Here is a 15,571-nt window from a genome sequence, read left to right on the forward strand (position 1 = left end):
TGCTGGGGAAAATTGGGGCATACCTTTCAGTGTCTAATGGACCTTGAGATGCTGGGACCCCACGCTCCCTGTGAACCCCTCCTCTATCCGGCTGCAGCTCGGTCTTGTCCCTCAAACATTCAAACACGGCTCCTGGGGCGAGGAACCCCCAGAGTGACCCACCCCAGGAAGAGCAAGTCTGCAAATCCCTCCAGAGGGGTCGCCCCTCTAAGGTGTCGCATCTACCGCAAACCTGAAGCAATGTCTCTTAAAAGCTCTGCCCCAGAAGCAAATGGACCCCTTGAGGGTGACCGGCCTGCCCAGGGGCCACCTGGTGGCTCCAGGTGGCCGTGTGGAGGTGTTTTGGGCTTAAGCAGAGCAGACAAAACTCAAGTGCCCGCCAGGGGAAGAAAGGATCATTATATGAGTGAAAAAAATGAACCCTCGGGACTCAGCAAATACCACAGCCCTGCCCTCCTTCCAGACACCGTCCCGCCCCCACACTAAAAACAGCCCAGGAAAGGAAATCAAATTTAGAGTTTCCCTAACTGGCCAGAATGTTTAATTTAATAAGGGGTGGGAGATGCTGTTGGATTTTATTCTATTTTATTTCTACTTTGAACAGGTTGAATCTTCCTGTAGGGCTCTGGGGAGGCGGCGGCTGGGAATGAGAACCAGCCCAGCCTTGCAAATTCAAACCAGGACTGGAGCGCCGCGCAGGAGCCTGAGGCCGGGGGCGGCTGAGGGGGTTGGTGCTCAGAGCAGCAGGGTGCACAGGGCCGGGGTGGGTGGGAAGAAGCCATCTTGATTTCAGTGTGTCCTGGGTGAGATGTCAGCGTCCTCTGGTGTCAAGTGGAGCCCCCGAGGGCTGGATGTGAGGCCGTCGTGCTGGCTGCATGCTCCAACCTCTTACACAGGACAGCAGCCCGGGCCTTCAGCACACCCCTCCTTTGCCATCATGCCAAAGCCAGGCCCTTGTGCTGGGGACAGGGGCCGAAGGATGCCTCAGTATCAGGTTCCCAGAAATGTGTCTGTCTCTGTGGCAGACAGTCCCACAGGAAAATGGACAGGACCCTAACAGGTGACTGTCCTGGGCTGAGGGGTTCAAAGCCATGTACCTCCAGGTCTCTGACAAGCTTATAAACCCCCAAGTGTGGCACCGTGCAGAGTGGGGTGTGGGCAGCTGAGATCAGTGCCCTGGCATGGGTGGAGGGTGTCTGCCCGCAGCAGCGTGGCACCGCTGACCTTCCTGGAGGAGGGGGTGGCCCTTCGGTGATGCAATGGTGAACCTGCCCCACCTGGTTCACCATTTCAGCACAGGTCACAGAGTCCCACTCCCCAGTGAGGGGCCCGAGTCTTCTCGGGCGTGACAGGTGCTGCTGGAACTTGGAGTGGGTGGCCCATCCCACGCCCCCTTCCTTGGCACACTGAAGGCCAAGCTGTGGCGAAGTGAGACCCAGGAGGTAAGGCTGGGAGGGTGGCCACAGCATTTTCTTCTAATTTGCCTCTCAGGTGCCTGGAGAGGCAGGGTGCTCAGGGGGCACCCCAGGGCTCTGCTCCAGTGGCCACACGCTGAGTCCAAGCTCTGAGCGGGTGTGCTATGGCCTCTGGGGCAGGTCAGTTGTCTCTCCTCAACTGGGGACAAGACAGAGACTTCTGTCCTTGTCCAGGTTAAATGAGGCCCTGCCTCTGAGCGCCTGGGCAGGGCTGGGGTGGCTCAGTGGCTGTCAGCCTTCCCAGGTCCCCGCACCACCCCATATGGTGAGTGTCCGGGTTGGCCCCTCCTCCCGGCTCTGTGGGGAATGACTTCTTTCTCTGAGGCTGCTTTGGTGCCCAGCGTTAGATATGCCCCCACCCGTGAGAACCCCCAAGAACTGTTGGACCCCATGCGCTTAGGAGGGAAGGAGGTGGAGAGGGCTGTGGAGCTGGCCGCAGTGGCTCCCAGAGTCCTGGGGGGCCTGTCACACTCTGGCTCTGCCCAGCCCAGGCCCCGAGCTAGTGGGGACAAGATTTAGATGTCAGTTTTAAAATGCAAAGGGAAAGGCCAAGCAAGAGAGAGAGAGGGAGAGGCGCAGACAGTCTCCTGTTGTGCAAGAGCCCTTCTGAGCTCCGACTGGCTTCCCTGAGTGGCTCTTGGCCTGGCTGGGCTGGTCTGTGACTTTCACCCAGGGCCCTCTGCCCTCGTGACTTCTAAATGTGACCCACTGTCCAGTGACTGACCGTGGCCAGGACAGAGGTGACAGCCCCAGCCCGGCCCTTTGGAGGCAGCTGTGCTTACCACTATACGGCCAACGCTTGGATCAGCTGGGCCCCTTGGCCGATCCTGACCCTTCCATTTGGGAGAGAGCCACCTGCCGTGTCCCAGGCCTTGGAGGAAGAATGAGGGCTGGGGGTCAGATGTATCTGGGTTCGTGTCCCTATCACCCTGCTGGCAGCCCCTCGAGGTCCCCCTCCACCTAAGGCAGACTCGGGCAGGGTGGGGGACGTCCATGCCCTTGGTGGCTCACATGAGGGATTGGTGTGGGATCATGCTGGCTCCAGGACCCAGGTCTCGATCCACAGCCTCCTCCCTGCTCCTACCTGGGCAGCCATGCAGGAAGTAGGCTGGAGAAGGAGCCCCTGGCCTTGGGGGTGCTGGAAGCGGGCAGCTGCATTGTGGCCCCCACACCCTGTGGTCCTGGGTGCCAGCTTCTGCAGTGCTCAGATTCTGCCGGCTCCTCAGGAGTCCCCAGGGGCTCTCTGGGCTCTTCCATGTCTCTGAAAAATCTGCTCAGCTGACCCAAACCAAACACCGTTCTGCAGAGTTTCTCTGCCCGAAGCTGTGACATCTGCCTTGGTAAGGCGCGGGCAGCAGCCCAGGGCGGACAATGTGCGCACCCCGCAGTGGCGCCTCCTCGAGAACGTCTGGGCCTCCCCAGCCAGCACTTCCACACCTGAATCACTCCAGCTGAGGCTGGCTTCTTACCGGACAGCCCAGCCCCTGGGGTCTGGGCCGGAGAGGACACAGAGTTGACAGCGGAGGCCGGCCCAGTGCCTGCCGATGTGGATGGGCAGAGGACAGTCACGGCACGGGGTACCCTCCTCGTCCTGTCTGGGTGTGGGCCTCCGTTCAGCACAGACCTCCTCCGACTCTCCAGAGTAGCCACTGTCACCACCGCGGCACACGGAGAAACTGAGGCCCCCACTCAGGGCTGCCTGGCTGTTGTGATGGGCAGAGTAGCTGGCTCAGCGGGACACACACTCGAAGCACAGGCGTCCGGGGGACCGGCCTGGTGGGTGCTCGCCACGGCTCAGGAGGAGCAGTGAGTTTAGGGAGCAGCGGCGCGGGTCCCTGGACCCAGCTCTGCTTGTATTTCTTTAAGGGAAGAAAGGAAGGCTTCTCCCAGTGGCTCTCCCCGGAGCTCAGCCGTGTTTGCTGTCGGTGACGGCAGATTGGGGCATTTGTAGTGAGTTTGGTCTGCTCGGGAGGCCCTGACCCCGCTACGCCGGCCCCTCGGAGCCGAGCACGGCGCGGGCGAGGCTGAGCGACGGTGCTGTTCCTGTGCTGGCCGATTCATTCAGGGCCGGCTCCTTTGTGGGCCCCAGCTCCAGGCCCATTGCTGTCACGGGGCTGTTACAGGCATAATGACAGGGGCATTAGAGGCCTGAGAGCAATTAACAGCCTGCTTAATTAGCAGGAGGAATTAGCGTTTGAGTGGCGGATCTTCCCGTAAAACCTTGTGCAGAGCCGGGCAGCTATCTGATTATGCATCGGTCGGGCTGGGCTCGTCCTTAGGTAATCCTCTCCCTCTTGCAGTCTGTGAATATACAACTGTTTAACTATTCCAAACCGGACTGTCTCAATACACGCGGGGAGAAAGGGGCCATTGTGGGCCTGGGTGCCGCTGGCCGCTCTTCCCGGCCCAGCTCCCCTGGGCTTGCAGAGGCACAGCGGGTCCCCGCACCCCTCTTGCCACTGCCGCACGAGGCCAGCCCGGCTGTGCCTGGGAACCGTGTCTGCCAGTCCCGTCCCAGGTGCCAACGCCATCCTTCTCCCCAGGTTTCTCCTGGGCCCCAGGGGCTCAGTCCACCACACAGGTGGACACGGCGAGGCCAGAGGAGCTGGCTGCAGCTGCCAGGGAGGGGCAGGCCTGGCTACCCACCGCAGCACCCGGGGTCCAGACAGCCCTCAGCGAAGGGGAGTCAGGCCAGATCAGGCTCCTTCAGACACAAGTGGTCTCTGACCCTGCTGTGGTTCCTGGAATCCCTGGATGAGCTTTGAAAACCCAGGAATCTGTGCCCATGCCAAGCAGCGCCCTCCCGTGTGTGAGCTCCGTGGTGGGCAGAGGGCTGGGGACTGGATGGGGGGCATCTGGCCCTGAGCCCTGGCGAGGACCCCACCCTGTAGGGCTGGTGCTTCTAGAGTGAGGGAGGAGCAGACAGGAGCCAGTCCTGCAGGTGGGCTCCCCGCTGGGCCTGGGACCATGAGGTGCACATCGTCAGTGATGGCCACAGCACCTCGAAAAGGCAGAAACAGGAAGGTGCAAGGAATGTTCCAGAAGGGCTTCTGTTTCTGTGCATGTGCGGCGTAGGTGGGGCATGGCTGCTCTGGTGTCAGGCCCAGGCTCACCGTCTGTTCCCGCAAACTTTAGGGGGTGGGGAGCTAACCCTGGACTCAGCTGGGAGCCCCTGGAGCCCGGGAGCAGGGCAGGGTCACCGTTGGTCCTGGACACGGTGGCCGAGGTCCTGTCCTCACACTCTGGCTCAGCCCAGCCTGGGCCCCGAGCTGGAGGCTGGCTGTCGGGACAAGACTTAATATTAGTTTTAAAATGCAAAGGGAAAGGCCAAGGAAAAAGAGAGAGAGAGAGAGAGGCCCAGACGATCTCTTGTTTTGCAAAACTCAAAATAGATTTCAGCACTGTGCTTTTTAAAGACAAATCTTCGTACTCTTCTGCGATCCTCACTTGACCTCTCACGGCTTCTGGCAAGGGGAGCCCGTTACGACTTGGCATCCAGTTATTTAAAATGCACAACGGCGGTGCACAGGCTTTGCCAAAAGCTGATATATGCTGGTTTCTTGAACCTTGCTTTTCTTGTTTGCTACATCTGATATCATCTTACCCAGATGATGCCCTTGTGAGATAGATCCCCCACCCCTTCACTTTGTGGGTGCAGCCAACGTATTTCATTTTATTGCTTGCACGATCTGTGTGTCTGCAGAGAAAGCGAAGGAGTCCCAGTGAGCCGCAGCCCGGCTTCCCCGGGCACTTGGGGAATCTTTATCGAGCTCGGATGATTAGACCTGGTTTCTGGTTTCATTTTGGAACACTGGCTGCTAAGCAGATCCATCCCGCCTGTAAACCGATACAGATGCTCAGGGCCACCGCGTTCCCTGGCGCCCAGGACAGTGGGACGAAGGTGAGGCGGGCCACCCTGGGCCACATCCCCCGTGCGGTGGGTGCAGAGGCCCTGCCTGCACCTCTGAGCGAGAGGCCAGTTTGCCTATGGTGAGTGTGAAGGCCTGACGCCCGGCCTGTGAAGGCAGAGCGTCCCCACGGTGCGGGAGACAGTGGGAGGCGGGCAAGCCACAAGCCCTGGGTCTGGGGAGGCTGTCGGCTCTTGGCTGCCCACCAAGGGGCCTGGCTTCCCCGGGCAGAAGGCCGGGTGCTGGAGCAGTGGAGGAGGGGCTCCCGCCTCCGGTCAGCCTCCTGGCATCTGGGAGCACGCCCTCCAGCTCTCTCCTTAGCGGCCAATTGCGGAGAAAAGGGCCCGCGCGCTTCCATCCAGTTTAGAGCGCGCTTGTATGAAAATCAGCCCCGTCAGCCCCACTCTGGAGGGATCGACTCCGCCTCTCACTGGAGAGTGACAGCCCTTCCACGTGTTTGAAATTGAAGGCTAGATCTGGGTCTGGTTCCCGACCCATGCCCTGTGCTGACGGACCCGTGAGCTCGTCCGAGACGGAAACAAAGACATCACATTTGACGGGGGCAGAGAGGCAGCCGTGGGAATCTGCCAGTCACGTGCGACACCGGGGCCTTGTCCTGGGAGGTTTGGGGGTTGCAGGATCAACTTTGATTCCGTATTTTATCCCAATTAAAGTGGAGTTGATAATACTCGGGAGCCGCTTCTGCCCTGCCTTTGTTGATCACGACATCCCATGCACCGCTCTGGGAAACAAAACCCACAGTGGCGGGGGCATTTGGAAACAGTCCCTCCGATCGCCCTCCAAGCCCCAGGACCCTGGGGTAGCTCTGTCGTGGTTACATCTTCTCCCACGTGGTGACCTGCAGGCTCAGGGCACAAGGGCCGAGGACTCCGGCTCGGGAACCCGGAGGGCGATCGGCCACAGTGACCGGCCGGCAAGCTGTGGAAGGAAGCGTCCAGCCATCTGTGGACTGTCGGGTCCCTCCCACCGTGCTGCTGGAGACCGTCCCACCCGTGCTGGTGGGCGTTTTCCAGTGGTGGCAATGCTCCATGGCCTGGTTCCCTTGCTGGACTCCTCAGGTGCGGCCTGGAGAGTGGACAGCTGTCCACGGCCCAGTGAGTGCCCTGCTGGGAGCTGGATCTGCTGGGCCCTGACTGACTCCAGCTCTGGGGAGCCTGCCCTGGACCTGGGTGGGGGTGCATAGCCGTAGCTGGCAGTCTTGGTTTCCTCATCTGGAAAGTGGGAGCGGCCATGCAGATGAGATGAGGAGGGTGGCCCTGGGGAGGCTGGGGGTGTGGTTGCTGCTGCCTGCTTCTTCCTCCCCTAGCGGGAAACCAGTAGGGAGCCTGTGCACGTGCGTGCGTGTCCTGCCTAGTGTGTGTGTGCGCACGCATGCATACATGTGTGCGTGTGTCCTGCCTGATGTACACGTGTGTGTGTCCTACCTGGCGTGTGTGTGTGGTTGGGTGTGCATGTGTGTGGGTGCGTGTGCACGTGTGTTGTCGGGTGTGCACGTGTGGTCGGGTGTGCACGTGTGTGGTTGGATGTGCACGTGTGTGGTCAGGCGTGCACATGTGTGCATGTCCTGTCTGGCTTGTGTGTGTGTGTTGGTGTGTGCACCTGTGTGTGTCCTCCCTGGTGTGTGGGTACGTGTGCATGTGTGTGCATGGGGGTGTGTGTGCACGTGTGTGTGTCCTGCCTGTGCACCCACAACACAGGCTGAACTGCTGGGGTGTCGCCCAGGACTGCTGAGGGCCCCTGGGGAAGGAGCCGGGGCAGATCCTCCCTGCTGGGTACTTGAAGCTGAGGGCCAGGACCGCACGGGGACCTGGGGCCTTGAAGCAGGTTCTCCGGGGTCCTCTGCAGTCACGTGGGAGGGTCCAAGGACCCTCAGTGCCACAAGTGGGGGCCGGGTGCTCCTCCAGCACTGCCCAGTCCCTGTACGGAGCAGAAATTCCTGGAAGAGAAAAGAGAAATGGGGTTTCGGAACCCCATTTCCCAAGGAAAGCCTTGCTCTGACCCGACAGGAGCTGTTGTCTGTCTGATTCGCTCCCTGCTCGCTCTGTCTCTGCCTGGCTTCCTGCCTTTGCCTCCCTCTCCCCAGGGCCCCGGGAGGTGTTCAGCCATTTGTATCCACCAAGGGCATCCAGAAGGGTTGATGGGCCAAGGCCACCAGCTGGGCTGGGTGGGCAGTGCTGGGGGCTCACCCCGGAACAGGGAGGCTCAAGCACCCCAGAGGGAGGTGGGCGCCCCCTGGGCAGTCTCCTGCTCCCCTCACAGGTCCTGGGCTGCTTGCTCAGTGCCCAGGGTCAGGGGCTCGGGGACAGCTGAGTGAGGAGGCCGTGGGTCTCAGGGAGAAGCCAACAGAGCCTCTGGCCCTCACCTGCACAGGCCCACCCAGTCCTGGAGGCCGAGTGCCAGAGGGTTTCCCGGGAGCCCAGGGCAGGCAGGGTTCTGGGGACCTTGGGGTTCTGGGGAGAAGCTGGGGGCTCCCAGGCTGTGGTCCAAAGCCACCACTGTGCCGCACATCCCAGCGTGTCCTTTGCAAACTACAAACCCAAACCAAACACAACGCCAGCCGCGCGGGAGGCCAGGATGAGGAGCAAACACGCCCAGGGTGGGCACTTCCTGCGGCTTTGGAAGCACGTGGAGGCTGAGCTGCCCCCAGAGGCCGTCCCCAGGGCCCGCCCAGCAGCCTAGGGCTGCCCCCTCTCTAAGGGTCTCCTCGCTGAGACATCACTGCAATTTTAATTCACATGCCGGGATTTCAGAGAACGGCTGATGTTTGCATCCCACGCACAGCTCTGCACAGTAACTTGCCGTCTTCTCTTTGGGGACGTTTGTCTTCAGTTTCTTAATTTCCAAGAGCCCCTTACAGATGGACGTCACCTCCCTTCCTTCAAATACTGTTGCCCTTTTCCCTGTGAGCCGCGCGCCCTTCTCCTTGGTCGGGGGCGGCTTCTTGTGGTTTCTGCTGCAGGCACATGGTTCGGGCTTTTGCAACATCAGACCCGCCGGCCCTGTTCCGCACCCGGGCTGGAAAGCCTCCGTTTCCTTCTGCAAGTTGTGCCGTGTTCACATTAGGTGCGTTCCAGCATCTTCTGAGTTTGTGGGGTGGAGGAGAACCTGACCGGCCCGTGTTTATCCTGAGGTGCGGCCCACGGGAGGGATGCTGGGACCGGGTGTGCAGAAGCCCTGGCCCTGGTATTCCAGCCACGCCATGGTGTGTGGCTGGCTCTGCCCTCGGCTTCTGCCAAGCTGTGCTGCGGCCACGGTGTTGGGTCATTTCAGGTTTTTTTCACCATCCTTGTGATCCATGTCAACCACTTAAACTCCTAGAAAAGCGACGCTGGCTTTCTCTTGCGGGCGTTTCTCGTCATTGTCCAGTTTTACGTGTTTATTTTGCCTTTGAGAAAAACTGTGGAGTCGTTTTCTTTCAGTCGAAAAAGGCTGATTTTGCACTACTGTTATGTTTCTGTGTTTGAGTCGGGGGCTGGACACTCCATAACCCTGAATTTTTCCTGCGAAGGAGCTTGAGAGGGCTGTGCATTTCTCAAGACTGCTAACAAAATGGCTTTCACTCACAGTTTGCAGCTCCATTCACAGCGCTGTGACCCGTTTCTCACTGGGTTTTACTTCAAAAGAATTTTTAGCCAGAAAGTAAAAAAAAGGAAAATAAAATCAAGTGGAAATAATTACAACTCCTCTACTTCTCCAATGCCTCCATTGCAGAAAATGATAATAATGAGACAGTTTTAGCGGCTGTGAGCACATATTTCCACACATGCCACTGGAAAAGCCAGGGCTGGCCATGCCTCTGGCCTGTGCTGCATGGGGAGAAGCTGGGGCACCCCAATTTGAGGCTACCGGGGATGGTGCAGACCCCCGGGTGCAGGTGCAGCTCTGGCCCCGCAAACCTCACAGGGGAGGCCGCTGCCCCAGCTATGTCCCGCATGGCAGGCCCCTCGGATCCGCCCCTCCACCAGGCCTTCCTCCTCCTCCCTCCCGGGCCTGTGTCCTAGATAAGCCTGTTAAATTAGCCCCATAATACTTAAAATGCTAGTCCGTTTCATATGTAAACAATGACAATTTTTTTTCAAAGGGTTTAGGATTTAAATTAGTTTTTTTTTAAAAAAAACCCAATTACTGCTATTTAATTCGAAGGAGAGAGTTCTTTATGTGCTAATTATATAGCTGGGAAATGAGCGATCAGGGCTCAATGGGGCATTAGGGGCACTTTTTTTTTTTGAGACGGAGTTTCACTCTTGTTACCCAGGCTGGAGTGCAATGGCACGATCTCGGCTCACCGCAACCTCCGCCTCCTGGGTTCAGGCAATTCTCCTGCCTCAACCTCCTGAGTAGCTGGGATTACAGGCACACACCACCATGCCCAGCTAATATTTTATATTTTTAGTAGAGACGGGGTTTCACCATGTTGGCCAGGATGGTCTCTATCTCTTGACCTCGTGATCCACCGGCCTCGGCCTCCCAAAGTGCTGGGATTACAGGCTTGAGCCACCGTGCCCAGCTAGGGGCACTTTTTAAAGGTTGAGGCTTATTTATTGGGAGTTTGGGGTTTGCAGTCTGCATTCAGGGCCTTGTAGGCAACTGGAAGCAGGATGAAGGGAAGACTTTGCCATTCCAGCATCTTATTATCTGAATGGTGTTTATGAAGCGTCAGGACCTGGACGTGGTCCCTGGTCCCTGCCCAACTGATTGTGTGTCCGGTGGGCAAAGGAGAGGAGCCTGCTGGGTGGAGGGTGGATGGGACAAGGGAGCAGTGCCTCGGGCCCTTGGGAGGCCTGAGCCTTCCAGGACTTTCTAGAACCTTCCAGAGGGGCACACATGGCTGGCCAGGCAGATGGGCTACAGGGCGTGATCTCACCATGGACAGTTCCTCACCTGAGACCCTGGAACGCAGAGAGAGCTCCTCAACTGCTGCAGGTGGTTCTCCCCCTCCGCAACCCCCTTGCCTTCCTTCCTCCCCAACGAGGGGTCTCTCTGACAGACCTGGAGCCCCCTTAAGGTCCAGAATGTTCTGGAGCCACCCTGTTCATACTGTTGCCTGACACGTCAACACCTCTGCCTCCCGAGAGAGAGAGTAGATGGTTCATTTAAAATGGAAATTATGTTCGAAGTGAAGTGACCCTTATTTGATTCAGCAGTTTTTGAACAGGTCCAAATAGGAATTCCCCAGGCTGGGTGGGGTGGGGGTCACAGAAAAAGCCCCCATCAGGGTGGCTAGACAGGGCCATGCAGCCAGTCAGCTCACCCAGAGCCCCAGCCTCGGGCAAACCCAGACACTGTGAATCTGTGCCAGACTTAGGGAAGACGGACCTGTAATTGCCTCTGTGCTGCATTTAACCACCGTGGGATGGTTCATGTCTTCGGGAAACACTGCACCATGTTTCCAAGCGGTCAGGCGGCATCCCAGCAGCAGGTGCGCCGTGCCATGCCTTGGACTGGGTGGTGGTCACCGCTGGATGTGAGTGGTCCACTCCAGCCCCATAGCCTCTAGGACAAAGCCCGAAGGAGGTGGTCACCGGCTTCTGGAGGTGGAGAGCGGCTGGTCAGATGCCCTGATGCCCTGGAGACTCAGGTTCCAGGGCAGGAGCTGCGGGAAGGCCAGGGAGGTCTCTGCCCACGTCCCTTCTGGAGGCTCCTCTAGGAAGGCCCAGGCCGCTTTTCCCACCACAAGCCAGGCTCCCCCAGGACAAGGGAGGCACCTCGGGGCTATGGGCCTGGGGGAGGTTCCTGTAAGACTATTTTCAGAGGAGCTCTTCTCAGCAGAAGGAAGAGCCATGGGGCTTGGCCTCTGGAAACCACGTCCCTGGAACCACCTGGAGATGACACCCAAGCTCTAGCCTGTGCCGCACGGTGGCGAGAGGAGGGCGGGGTCTGCCCAGAACGCTGCCCAGCGGCTGCCCCCGATGGAAGCGATGCCCAGCGACCTTCCCTTCCCCTTATCAAGATCCATCTTAGCAGGGGCCGTGCCAGTGCACGCAATCCTGCCTGATTTCTACAGAAAGCCACGTGGAGGTTGTTCACTCAGTTTTGCAGAGGTCAAGACTCTGAAATGGCTCAGCTAGGGCTGGCAACGCCGGGCCGGAGCCTGCTCCCCTGTCTCCCCTACATTCGAGGGAGAAAGCCCCATGAAGTGGCCGGCGCTGCCTGCTGGGAGCCAAGGGTGTGGCAGCAAGGGGCCTCGCGTTGGGGGAATTTGTGCACAATTATTTGACATAAGTCAGTCCCTCCCTTCCCCCAGGAGAAATGATCAGCCTCCAGGAAGCTGGACCTCGCCTTGTTCAAAACAAACACAGGCCCGTCTGAGAGCAGCCCCAAAGCACACCCATGAGAGAAGACGTCCCGAGCTTGACTTTCCTCCCTCAGGGCTGCAGCGGACTGGGGAAAAAGCAGGGAGAACCTCCAGTTCAGGGAGCACGCCCAGTGTTGTTTCGAGAGTGGGGACCCGGGCTCGGGACCATCCCTGGGCTCACGCTGGGGCCGCAGAGGTCAGCACCTCCCAGCGTTGACGTCCGTGGGAAGGAGAAGCTTCTGCACAGAGCGAGGATCGTGTGGAGGAGGCCAGAGAGGCATCCAGCCGGGGACAGAGCTTCCCTGGAACACGGTGCCCAGCTTGGTTCTTAAAGAGAAGATGTGGATGCAGTGGAGACTCAGCCCCGGGGACGGACACCCAGGCAGCAGGCACAGCTTGGGCACGGGCTGGGCGGGGGCACTGGGAAGATGCCCCCCGAGGTCGGGGCCAAGGGGCCATGCTCATGCCAACCACCCCCTCCTCCCCTCCCCTCCCACGCAGCCTCTGGCATCAGAACCCACGCCCTTGCGCGCTCCTGGGAAGCCCCGTCCTGCTTAGGCCAACCCCGAGGGCCCGTGGAGCCCGCCTCCTCTGGAAGGGGGAAATAGGAAAAAGAGCCGCGAAAAGCTTGGGAGTTACCGTGGCGGCTTGAAGGACCTTGACCTAATTGGTCCAGGAAAGTCAACATCGGCACCTAGAGTGTTCAAAAAAAGCGAAGATTAAACTTAAAGCGATTAGACAACTTATTTTTCTTTTTCAAGACATTAGCTGGTCAAAAATGACAAAAATGTCCTTAAGCCTCCATGAGGCAGAGGCGGCAAACAGGCGGCCTTTTGTCTGGCAGAGGGGCCTGACCACCCGCGCCCACGTGGGACACCCGGGAACCCACCTCCCGAGAGCCGGGCAAGGGGATCCGGCCGGGTATTAGCCGGGATTAGCCGGCCGCGCTGCTGGCATGGTAGGGGAGCGGCCGGCCACCCGCAGGCCGGGCCTGGGAGGCCCTCCTGGTCCTCGTGCTGCTGTCCCCCGGGTCAGGGGCTTCTGGAAGGAAGGACACTTTCCTCGGGAGCTTGCTCTTTATTTTGGGGGCTGCAGAGCACCCCAGGAAACAGCAAGGCAGCTCCCAGAATCTGGCCAGGTCCCCACCAGTGAACCTGAGTCAGCCCATTGACCCCAGGCCTGCTGCAGCCCCTTAGCTTGGAGTGGATGGGCCATGGTGAACCCATGAGCAGGGCGGGGCCTCGGAGGGACTGCGGTGGGGGCAGGGCGGGCAGTCATACCCATACCCAGCTCTTCCTGCCGTGCAGACACCGATCAGGGGGCCGACATTTTCCCAAGAAAAGAAAACACAAGAGCCCACATTTCTTATCTGAGGTAAACAGTGAGCTCCAGGCATCCTGGGAAGGGGTTTCTCAGCGAGTTCCACATGCCAGGAGCTCTTGGCGGCCGCCACCAAGGCCAGCAGGGGCCTGCAGGCGGGCCCTGGTTCTGTGCCCCGGCCCCACAGAGTCCTCCCCCTTCATGGCCCACAGGTGACACGCCAGCTGTGAGCCTGGGTAACCTGAGCCCGCCTGACGTCCCGCACCGCCCTTGGCGTGGCAGTGACAATTGAAGGGTCTCTCCAGCCAGCTTCCGGGCACTGGCGTTGTGGGGCCTGCACGCCCTGCTGGGGCTGAGGCGTAATTATAGGGTCAGGTTACCCCAAGAGACAGGTATTCACATTGTTCATGTCCGCGGAGCTGGACTCCGGCCGGCCCTTCCCCGTGGCTCCCTAGCCCGGGTCTCCCTGTGCCCTCCCCGCAGGCTCCTCTTCCATGCCCCTTGTTGCCGCAGCCCAGAGAGCCCAGGGCTGCAGAGTGGGGCGGGGGCCCCTTGGTGGCCTGGGCGCCCGGCTGGGGAGAGCCTGGGCGTCTCGCTTCGCTTTTCCAGCAGTTGAAAGCAGAGCCCAGGTGCGAGGAGATTGTTTGGATCTCTTTGTCCAGGAGCCACAGAACGCCGGGCCGGGCGGGTCTGGGGCAGATGGCTTCTCCCTCGGCCCAGCAGCTGCCTGGGAGGAAAAGGGGTCTCGGGTGGCCTCGGTTTGGGACCACGGGCTTTGGGCCTTCGCGACAGAGGCGATGCTGCCCCCTGGACCGGTTGGGGGCCTGGGGCTGCTGCGTAGCTAAAGTGGAACCTGCTGGCCAGCCCCACGTGACTCCCCAGGGTCTCGGCTGGGCACGCTGGGCACCGAGTCCCCAGACCCCCTGTCCGGGGCAGCTCTGGTATCGTCCGTTTTACAGACGAGGCAGTGGAGGCCCCAGGAGATGGATGGACCAACGGTTCTCTCCTTAGAGTGGCTGGGGCCGGGACCCACGCCGGAACCTTGCCCGGACCCCTGCGTCATGGTGTTTTGCTGAATTACAGAGCGGATAGAAGCCGGCTTCCAGTTTGGGAACACAGTGATCCCCCAAGTCCCTGGTCTACAGGTGTTCTGGGCCAGCGCCAAGGACTCTAAGGGGGCGGGGCCTCCCTTGCTTTCTGGGGCCACAAAGGTCAGGACGTTTCCCTTGCCCTCCGCTCTGGCTTCTGGGTGTGGATGGAGGGGTGGGCTTATCAGGCGTCCTGGCCCCCCACCCCTGCTTCCCCCTCCCGGTCACACTCCATACAAACCCCTCCTTCCAGCAGCCCTAATCAGTGCTTCCTCCTGTCCCACGCTGGGTGACTGGGGCAGCCGGGGCTGCGGGATGCTGGCAACTGACCTGGTTTATGGCCCCCACTGGCCAAGATACCCACTGGAACTTGGAGTTATAAACAGTGACATTTCTCCTGCCGCCCCTGGCTCTGGGCTGGGGAGGGGCTGGTACAGGGGAGGGCTGGGCCCTGGGGTTCTCACCCCCAGGGTCCCATCACCAGACAGATGGAATGGGTAGGAGGGCCTGGGAAGGAGTCTTCCCATTTCATAGGCGCGGAACCTGAGTCAGAGACAGGCCGTGTGCGAGGCGGGAGTCCAGGCCCAGCCTGGAGCCACTGCCACCAGAAAGGGTGACCCTGTCTGCCTCTGGGATCCCTTCCTCAGCCCAGGCTTCCAGGGGACCAAGGTCAGGGCCATTCCTGCAGCAGCAGCTTGGGCAGCCGGGCTCTTCTCCCCGTGCTGACCTGGCCGCCACTGGCCCGGGGGCAGGCATGTGAGGTAGGTCACACGGTACAGATTTAGACTCGAGCCTGTCACTCAGAGCAAGGAATGTGGTGTCTCCCTCCTTCCTGCAAAGCCTCATCATGTGTGAGAGAGAGAGGCTGGGGACAGTGGTGGCTGCCGGGGGACATGGCGTCCTTTGCCTGCTTCTCCCTAGGGGCCCAGAACATTCCAGCAGCAGCTCCCCTCCGTGGACACTCTGCTGCAGGGGAGGCGCGGGGTGTCAGACGATGCTGCAAGGTCCCAAAGGGCCATCCAGGAGGACCACCTGGAGGAGGCAGCCTCATGTGGATGGAGGAGGGCGGAGGCTCCTGGAAGCAGCACTGGCAGGCTTCCTTCCCTGCGGGCAAACGCTGTCCTATGAAGGAGGGAGACAGGTTGATGAAATTCCCGACAGCAGGGGTGGGGGTGTGGGGCCTGCCTGCTCTTTGCAGAGCGCCTTTCTCATCCTCCTCCACAGGAGCCTCACGCAAGCCAGAGGGGGCCGCAGCCTCTGTGGCCAGGACCTCACTTGTCCGGAAGCCCCTGACTTCCCCGGCCAGGCCCCACCATCCTCCCTCACTGACGCCGGCCGGTTTCCAGGGCCCAGCACCCATTTGTGCTGAGTTTCAGGCCGGCGGTCCTTGGACTGTGGCTGGAGGGTCCGTCCCTGGGCGAGGGGCTGAGGGGCCTGTGTGCGGAGCTGGCCATGCAGGGGCGT

At 60.2% G+C, this 15,571-nt stretch overlaps 1 protein-coding gene across 5 annotated transcripts in view; it reads left to right on the forward strand.

Moving 5' to 3' along the window:
• The window catches only part of PRDM16 (PR/SET domain 16), a 345,467-nt gene that overhangs the window by 53,525 nt on the left and 276,371 nt on the right, over positions 1 to 15,571 (forward strand). The gene's annotated exons all lie outside the window — the stretch shown is intronic.

Source organism: Sapajus apella, unplaced genomic scaffold, assembly GCF_009761245.1.
Source record: "Sapajus apella isolate SASKATOON/1434 unplaced genomic scaffold, GSC_monkey_1.0 scaffold127, whole genome shotgun sequence".
Lineage (NCBI taxonomy): Eukaryota > Metazoa > Chordata > Mammalia > Primates > Cebidae > Sapajus > Sapajus apella.